This window comes from Mustela nivalis (genome assembly GCF_964662115.1).
Source record: "Mustela nivalis genome assembly, chromosome: 5".
In the NCBI taxonomy this organism is placed as follows: domain Eukaryota; kingdom Metazoa; phylum Chordata; class Mammalia; order Carnivora; family Mustelidae; genus Mustela; species Mustela nivalis.
The window spans coordinates 67,968,172-67,978,206 of NC_139024.1; positions in this window are offsets into that span (position 1 = coordinate 67,968,172).

Genomic DNA, 10,035 nt, shown 5'->3' on the forward strand with positions numbered 1-10,035 from the left:
AGTAAATTCTAATGCTTACTCTAAAAAAAAATTAGGAAAGACTTCCTAATTAATGCTCTGGATTAACTAATCAAATACATGTGGGAAATAAGCCATTTTGATTGAGAAACTGATTTTTATATTCAAGGACTTCAGATACTAGAATTAGAAGGAATGGGATGCTATGAAATGCTTAAAAAAAGTAATTGTGAATTAAAGTAATATGTGATAAGAAATATGTAAGATCAGGCAGGGGGCACCTGGGTGGCTCAGTTGGTTAGGCATCTGCCTTCGTCTCAGGTCATCATTCCCTATCCCTCTGCAGCTCTCCTTGCTTGTGCTCTCTCCCCCTCTCTGTCAGATAAGTAAATGAAATCTTAAAAGAAAAAATAGATAAGCAGATAAAAACTTTGAACTATGAAATATCATTATTGAAATATATAACTCAATGAATAGTTCAAGCATCTTAAAGGAATCATTAGCTAACTGAGGAAATAACTAACACATATTGTATCAAAGACAGACAAGGAGAGAGAAAATATAAATGACAGATTATGAAACCTGAAAGACTGAAAATATCTAATACATGTCTAATTGGAGTCTCAAAGATAAAGCAAACAACAAAAAAAACAAATCCTAGAGTTGGGAAGCACAGTAACTGAACAAAGGAATTCAGTAGAGAGTATCAAAAGTGGACTCAGTCATGCAGAAGAAAAAATCAGCAACCTGGGGGATAAGACATTGGAAATTACCCGGAGAAGCAAAAAGAAAAATGAAAAAGTGAAGAAAGCCTATGGAAATTAGGGAATATAGTGAATAGAAATAATATTCTCATTATGGGAATTCCAGAAGGAGAAGAAAAGAAAAGGTACATATATTTGAAGCAATGTGCCTAAAACCTTCCCAAACTTAGGGAGAGAAATGGACATTCAGATCCAAAAGGTCCAAAGGACCCTAAAGAGCTTGAATCTGAATTGGGTCACACTACATACATTATAATTAAACTGTCAAAGTTCAAAGACTAAAAAAGAATTTTAAGGGCAGCAAGAGAAAAGAGAGAAGTTACATACAAGGGAACTCCTATAAGACTATTGGTGGATTTCTCTGCAGAAATTTTTCAGGCCAGGAGAGAATAGGATAACATATTCAAAAAAGCAAAAGAAACGGAAAACAAAGTAGATCGATAGTTGCAATAAATATAAATAGCCTACTCCATCAGCCTACTCCATCAAAGAAGGCTATATTTCCCAATATATGCAGTTTACAAAAGACAGAAAGTACAAAGATAAAGACAGAAAGTAGGATTAAGAAAAATGATATAACAAGCAAATATACCACATTAGGATAGATATATCAATATCAGCCCTTATAAATACTACAGTGGAAAGCTCTAATAGGGATAAAAACTGTCTAAAAATAATGAAAGTTTTAGTTAATGGAGTGGGGCTAACAATTCTAAAGAGCACTAAAAAAAAAAAAGTAGGAAAATCCAAAATTAGCAGAACTACAGAGAAAAAAAAATGAAGAAACCTATTATACATCCTTCATTTCATTCAAGCGGCAAAAAAGTAAATATTTAGAACACAACAACAAAATTAATTTTAAAAATACATAAAGGAGGGGTGCCTGCGTGGCTCAGTGGGTTAAGCCTCTGCCTTCTGCTCAGGTCATGAACCCAGGGTCTTAGGATGGAGTCCTACATCGGGCTCTCTGCTCAGCAGGGAGTCTGCTTCCTCCTCTCTCTCTGCCTGACTCTCTGCCTACTTGTGATCTCTCTCTCTCTCTGTCATATAAATAAGTAAAATCTTAAAAAAAAAATACATAAAGGATCATGCATTCTGAAACTAAAGAATGGACATTTTCCTCAATCATTCATACAAGATTTAGAGGGAAAATGTTAGAAGAATGTTTTTATGACCTCTAGTGAATAGTTCTTAGAAAATATGCCAAAAAAAATAGCCATAATCCACATAAGATCAACCACTTTTCATTTAAAACCTCTCTGGAAACAGCATTGTTCGCTCTTTAAGAAACACATCAAAACCAATCAGCTAATCAAGGTCTAGTTAAACTCTAAAACTCCACTACACAATAGGTGGCATCCTATCTTAGTGTTTCTTCCCCCAAAACAAAAGCACAGTGCTCAGTGTAATTAACAATCTTTTAGGTTTGGGGTTTTTGTTTTGTTTTTGTTTTCAGTTTTAACCAATTTAAAGGAGATTTTCTTTAAATCTTAAAAAATCGGGAATTATTTCTAAACACATAAGTTACACTCATCAATTTTTTCATCGAGACACATTAAAAATAGAAATTACATTGTCAATATTTCTTGGTTGTCTGGCCAGTATCCATGCTACCCCTTGTCAGCTCTTAATAACCCCAGATTTTGGAATATTCTCTAGTGAGCAGCAGCCATGTGCTTTGGGAGGAATTGACTCCATCCTAACTCCAGAGATGCTGGGCACTCGGTCAGCCTGATCCCATTCCTTTTGTTTCAGTGAACCATGCAAGAATGGGCAGAAACAGTCTGAGCAATCAGCTAGGACCTATTCTCCTTCAGCCTATCATCCAGTTTGAACAACACCTGAAATGTGGTATTCTGGATGTGAAGCCAGACACTAATGCAATACTTTAATACTTCACGGGATGATACAGCTTTAATACTAAGAGCGATGTCAGGAATTTGGCTCATTCATTCATTCATTCTTTCAATAACAGCTTGCTGAGTGCTTAACAAATGCTGGGCCCTGAGAAAGAGCAAAATCTTATTCAGCATATTCTCACCCCACGGATGATGAAATCGTTGATAACTTCCACACTTCATTAGAAACAAAGATCATCTCTTAAAACTTCATCCTTGTATCTAGGAAGACTTCTGTTTTTTCAGTTGGGAATTTTAGTTCCAGAAAAAGAGCAAGACAATGAAAACATTGTATGAAAGGTTTCTTTCAAACTTTTCTCAATTGACAGTTTTTACCCCAATCATCATAATGCTGAGAGGCTTCAGGAACACAAGTAACTCTGTGTTCAGACCAAAAACTTGGCCTCAGGAAGATGAATGATCAGACCTACTCACCATATGATTATAAGGGTCAGGTAGTTTAAAAAGAAATTACAATCTGAATTGAACCAAGGATGAACAGTGTTACCATTGAGCTACAGATCCCAGCTAATAAGCATAACCTTGTAAAGAGAGGTTAGTGTTTGGGAAACTGCATGTTCCTGCAGAAGGGCAAAGCTTTTGCAATATAAATAGTTGTAAGTGTACTAGCTTTCATCTTTGATGCCTTAACCCTCTGTGTTTAGAGTTTTGTATCCAGAGCTGGATAGAGAATTTTAGAGGCTCCAAATACAGAAAAGATTATGATGATAACCCTACATGTAATTGAAAACTTTTTTAAAAAGTCATAAAACTCTTGTAAATATTGACATTAAAATTACTTTCTTCTGGATTTTCTTACTTTGAAGTGCTTTATGAATTCAACACGGATAAACTTTTCTTAGTCATTCTTTGTCTGCATTGCTGGTATACTAAACACTTACGTAGCCTATTAGGTCATAATTCAACATTGATTACAAATCTATTAATCTTTCTGTAATTTCTAAAATGTAGATGGTGAAGAAGAATTTTATATCAGAGAGGAATTTCATAATTCACAGCAAACAAAATTCTTAGATTTGGGTCCTTCAGACGTTCTTTCTGTATTGTTCTAATAAGGAACAACATTTAATCCCAAGTATATTACACAATGACAAGGTAATATGGGTTTCAGAAAGACAAAGCAGGTCTTAGTTTGGTACTACGCCTTATTTAGTTGATATTAAACATGATTGGAAGAGACAATTACATATGTACAGGTCACTGAGATTCAAGGGTCAGGTGTTTTTTTGCATTTCTAAGACTGGTAGTAATGTGCCTCAGGGAACTAGGTGAGTTCTAGCCAGTCATTTTTGACCGAATAATGAATGCTTAAAGGTTGACTCCTAGTCTCCAAAGCTATTGATGATTTGTAAAGTAGTATGACTTAACCCTTTGTTTGAATCATTGTATTAAGAACAAATTTAAAGGCCATAAGCTCCCACTTAATGGTTCCGATGGGACATTTGTGGGGTTTTTTGTTGTTGTTTTGGTTTTGTTTTTTTTTTTTTCAAATCTAAAAACCTCCTTAAGCTCTGTGGAAGAGAGCAAAGAGAAATTGACTCTCTTGTTGCGGAAATCATTAACTGGGAACTATTTATCTTAAGGCATAAGTAAGTATTACCCTCCTGAAGGAAATTAAAAAAAATCTCTCAATACTCAGCCAATACATATTTAATACCTTACTTTTTCTTTCAATAATTTTATCAAATTTTGTTTCTCTGCTTGACTGTTTCCAAATTATATAAATTCAAGGGTATTACTGTCTTTTACAAAATGACAATACTACTTAGGAAACACTATTCTTTTTTATTGAAATATACACAATTACTGAAGAGAAACAAACACAGAGAGCGACACACACAGGCCAACATACAATGGTGACACAATTTTATCTGTTAAATAGCAGTTAAGTCACTGTTCAGTATGTGGTACTTTATTTTGGGTCATCAGTTATATTGAGTTGTCTCAGACTTTTAGCGAATTTGCCCTTGTAATTCCTTTAAAAGTTTTGAGGTTCTGTTGGGAAAGCATTTGACAGGGAGAAGACAAATAGACTTTTTTTTTTTTTTTAAAGATCTTTGTTTATGAGAAAGAGATCACAGGCGGGGGGGGGGGGGGGGGGGGGGGCAGAAGGATCACAGGCGGGGGGAGGGGCAGAAGGACAGCCCTGCTGAGCATGGAGCCCAGTCTGGGATTTGATCCCAGGACCCTGGGATCATGACCTGAGCCAAAGGCAGAAGTTTAACCAACTGAACCACCCAGCTGCCTGACAAATAGATTTTCAACAGCAATATTTTAATGGGGTATATGGTCTTCATTTAAATTATAATATTCAACTAGAGGATCTCAAAAGGAATGAGAACACTATGCTTCTTAGTTTACATGAGCATTCTATCACCCAACCCCCAGGCCACTTCCCCTTAACTTGCAAAGAGATTATTTCCTGTGACTATGGGTCTTCAGTGGGTATTGACTTCAGTTTCATTCCAGAAACCATCAGAGGGAGAACCCATGCTCCTGTTTTATAATAATCATCATAATGTAAGAAAAATCGCACTGGGTGGGTTCAACAGGCAAGGAGGACTTCATTGAAGACTACTGCAATAGGAGAGATTGAACTCAGCTCTGCTGAAGCAAAAGGCGGTAGAGTTTTTAAGCACTGAGGGGAGCCAGTGGAAAAGCAGTGGAGGGCATCAGCGGGGAGGTTGGTCAATATCATTAGACCATCTGTGTTTGCTAATTGTGCTTCCTGAAGTTAGGCTTCTATCTTCCCACAGAGACTAGGAGATGAGGGAACTTTCTTGATTATATTTCAAAGTGATGACTCATAGATCCTTGAGAAAGATATTCTTGGGCTGTAAAAGATGTACATCTCAAAGGAATAGAGAAAGAATTTATAATTACAAGCTTTCTTTCTTTCTTTTCTTTTTTTTTTTTTTTTTTTGCTTTCCAAGTAAGAACTTTATTTTGATTATTTTTATTTTTTAATTTAAATTCAATTAATTAACATATAATGTATTACTGGTTTCAGAGGTAGAAGTCAGTGATTCATCAGTCTTATTTTAATTATTTTTTAATTTGAAGTATAATTAACACAGTGTTATATTAGTTTCAGTGTACAATATAATGATTCAACATATGTTACTCAGTGCTCTATAATTACAAGTTTTCTCAAGTAAATGCTCTATGACAAGGAAGGTCAGAGGCCCCTAGTCAAGAAGAAACTGGTCTAAAGTTTAGTCAAGCTGAGGAGAACCATAAAACACCTTGGTTTCTAATTGCTGCCATTTGTTGAGTTCTGTGCGTCATATTGGGCTCCATGTTTTACTTAAACTTACTGGTAATCTTCCCAATCTTACTACTGACTCTTTGGAGTAAGTGGTATTATTGCCCCATTTTATAGATGAGGGATTTTAAAGATGAGGAATCTAAGGCTCAAAGAGTTTAAATAACTTACCCAAAGTCACATAGTAAGTAGTGCTAAGACCAGGATTTGAACCTAGGAACCCTGCCTATAGACACCGCATTATCCCACTTCATCTGTATTTCCATTAAATCTTCAGGGTAGGGACCCTAAGTTCATTGATAAATACTGCTAGAGGAGCAGCTTATAAAATATTTGCTGTTGTGGGGCACATGGGTAGCTCAGTCAGTTCAGCATCTGACTCTTGATTTTAGTTCAGGTCATGATCTCAGGGTTGTGAGATCAAGCCCCACATTGGACTCTGCACTCAGCACAGCGTCTGCCTGAGAGTCTCTCTCTCCCTCTGTCCCTACGACCACTTGTGCATACTCTCTTTCCATCTCTAAAATAAAGAAATAAATAATCTTTCTAAAAAATAAAAATAAATAAAATATTTGTTGTTTCCAAGTCATCCTCAGAATGACTCTCATTTATCACTATAACAACCCAATATTTACCTATCTGGACCCGGGTGTATGCCTACAAATGTCATAACATATGTTTCTCAGTCTCAATTTTGGAGAAACCCCAGTTGTTCTAGCCCTATACTTGCTCAGAAAGGGTAATCTTTTTTTTTTTTTTAAGTAGGTTTTCTTTTTAAGATTTTATTTATTTATTTGACAGAGATCATAAGTAGGCAGAGAGGCAGGCAGAGAGAGGGGGGAAGCAGGCTCCCTACTGAGCAGAGAGCCCCATATGGGGCTTGATCCCAGGACCCTGAGATCATGACCTGAGCCAAAGGCAGAGGCTTAACCCACTGAGTCACCCAGGCACCCCAGAAAGAGTAATCTTAATAGGCAAAGATGAGGAACGATCAGGTATAACAAGATAGACATTAAAAATGTAACCTTAGAGTGCAAGGTTGGTCTAAGCAGATTAATAGAACAAAGCAAAAAATCCATGATCAGCCTTATAGATTCAGAAAATGCATTTGACGAAATCCAGTACCTTTTCATGATAAAACTTCTTCAACCTGATAAAAGCATCTTAAAAAAAAAAAAAAACTCAAAGCTAACACCATCCACAGTGATGGAAAATTAAATGCTTTGCCTCTGAATGAGAACAAGACAAAGATGCCTATTGCATCACTTCTATATCACGTTATACTGGTGTTTATGCCATTGCAATGATGCAAAAAAGAAAAAAAAATATCTAGATAGGAACTGAAAAAGTAAAACTGTCATTACTTGCAGATAACATGACCACGTATGCAGAAAATCAGACGGCATCTACAAAAAAACTCGTAGAACTAATAAGTGAGTTTTGCAAAGTTGGAGGTTGCAAGATCAGTATACAAAAAATTCATTGTATTTCTATATATTAACAATGAACATTCTATAAATGAAATTAAAGAAATAATCTTATTCACATTGACATGTGAATAGAATTAGCATTGTAAAACAGGAATAAATTTAACAATTTAGCAAAGAAGGGCAAGACTTATACACTGAAAACTAGAAAATATTGCTGAGAGAAAATGAAGATATCTAATAAATGGTGATGTACTTTGTATTTATAGAAATCTTAATGTTGCAAGATGGCAATCATCTTTTATTTTTCATTTATTTATTTTCAGCATAACAGTATCATTATTTTTTCACCACACCCAGTGCTCCATGCAATCCGTGCCCTCTAATACCCACCACCTGGTACCCCGACCTCCCACCAACCCCCGCCACTTCAAAACACTCAGATTGTTTTTCAGAGTCCATAGTCTCTCATGGTTCACCTCCCCTTCCAATTTACCCCAACTCCCTTCTCTCTAACTCCCATGTCCTCCATGCTTTTTGTTATACTCCACAAATAAGTGAAACCATATGATAATTGACTCTCTCTGCTTGACTTATTTCACTCAGCATAATCTCTTCCAGTCCCGTCCATGTTGCTACAGAAGTTGGGTATTTGTCCTTTCTGATGGAGGCATAATACTCCATAGTGTATATGGACCACATCTTCCTTATCCATTTATCCGTTGAAGGGCATCTTGGTTCTTTCCACAGTTTGGTGACCATGGCCATTGCTGCTATAAACATTGGGGTACAGATAGATGGCCCTTCTTTTCACTAAATCTCTATCTTTGGGGTAAATACCCAGGAGTGCAATTGCAGGGTCATAGGGAAGTTCTATTTTTAATTTCTTGAGGAATCTCCACACTGTGCAATCATCTTTAAATGGACCTATAAATTCAGTGTAATCTACCAAAATCCCAATAGAAATTTTTGTAGAAATTGGAAAGCTGATCCTAAAATTTATGTGGAAATACAAAAGACATTGAAGAGCCAAACAATTTCGAAAAAGGAAAATGATGTTGGTAGATTTATATTACTTGATTTTGAAGCTTACTGTCAAGGCACAGTACTCAAGACAATGTGATATTGGCACAAGAATACACCTACAGATCAATGAAAGAGACTTGAGAAACCAGATGCAAATTCTTACACAGTGGTAAGCTGATCTAATTAATTTGAACTTCATAAAAATTAAAAACCTTTGTGTCTTCTGCTTCTGGCCCTGCAGGATCAACTTTTCCCAAGTCCTAGCCTGAATGGGAACCAGATACGAGCTAGAATTGGACAGACTGGAGCCAGGTGGGTGGGCCTTCTTTAAGAAACCCACAAAATTACCAATACAACATTAATTATAAAAGTGAGTATCTAGGGGCACCTGGGTGGCTTGGTGGGTTGGGCCTCTGCCTTTGGCTCAGGTCATGATCACAGGGTTCTGGGATCTAGCCCCGCATCGGGCTCTCTGCTCAGCAGGGAGCCTGCTTCCTCCTCTCTCTCTGCCTGCCTGTCTGACTACTTGTGACTCTGTCAAATAAATAAATAAATAAATAAATAAAATAAATAAATAAAATCTTTTAAAAAAAAAGTGAGTATCTAGAATGAGAAAATGAATTTAAAAGATGACAATTTTTTTAAAAAGCTGAAAAATAGTACAAACACAACAAAATTTAGAGAAATAATAGGTGGTGATGGTAGTCACCTGCCCAACAAATCTCTATCAATTTTTTTCCCTACCTTTTTGGGCAGCACACACTTTGATGATCTCTTCATATGAAATATTCTGTAATATTTTCTCTAGAAGTGAAAAGTATAATTCATTCTTTCCTCTGCTGTGATTGATGGAAACAAAGAGGTGAGAAAACTTGCTTGCAACCTTATTATTCATTCCTGGGGATACCACGTGTCTTGCTCAGGCAGCGATCAAGAAAATCATGGCAAAACCCCAGCCTGTTTCTGCCACAGAGTATAGATGCTGATGATCCCTGCCCCAGAAGATGGTCCACTTTGGTGAGGTCTTTGCTGCCCCTCTTCCCACTGGGCAGCACCTGAGATGGTGGACAGAAAAGTCATGGTGCCCCACAGAGAGGGAGACATCTCCAGGATCCTTCCTCCTAAAACCAAACACAGGGTCTGGGGTTATACTTGGAGGCACAGGATGACAAAGAAGTATGCCTGGCAGCCCACTACACAGGCACACTACAGTCATAGGACCATCTCCAGATTGTAGAGGGTGACCACAAGGCTCGGCAGGGCTTGTGCACATGGCGAGGGCCCTTTCTTCTTCCTTGGTTACCCAGAGAACACCGCAAGACTTCAAGAAGGTCCAATTAAGAGACTCTAAAGATGGGTCAATCTATAAATCCACTTCTGGCCACAGCTAACATCTTTCTGGAGGGTATCTGTGTACATTGCCAAACAGATCCTCAGAGCTTCTCTGTCAGAAGACTAGAAGGCAAATAGAAGCAATTTTCTCTTGTTAGCGTACATCCCACAAGAGAAGTTGAATCAGTTCAGACCTCGGGTTTAGTTGGGTGGAGATAGATCAGGAGACAGACTGAGCAGGGTAAGAGGGATGGTGAATGGGGAAGCGAAGGAAGACAGACAGCAGGGAGGGACAAGAGGTCCTTTGGGGGAAGACCTGCGGTAGCAATAAAATTGTCAGATTC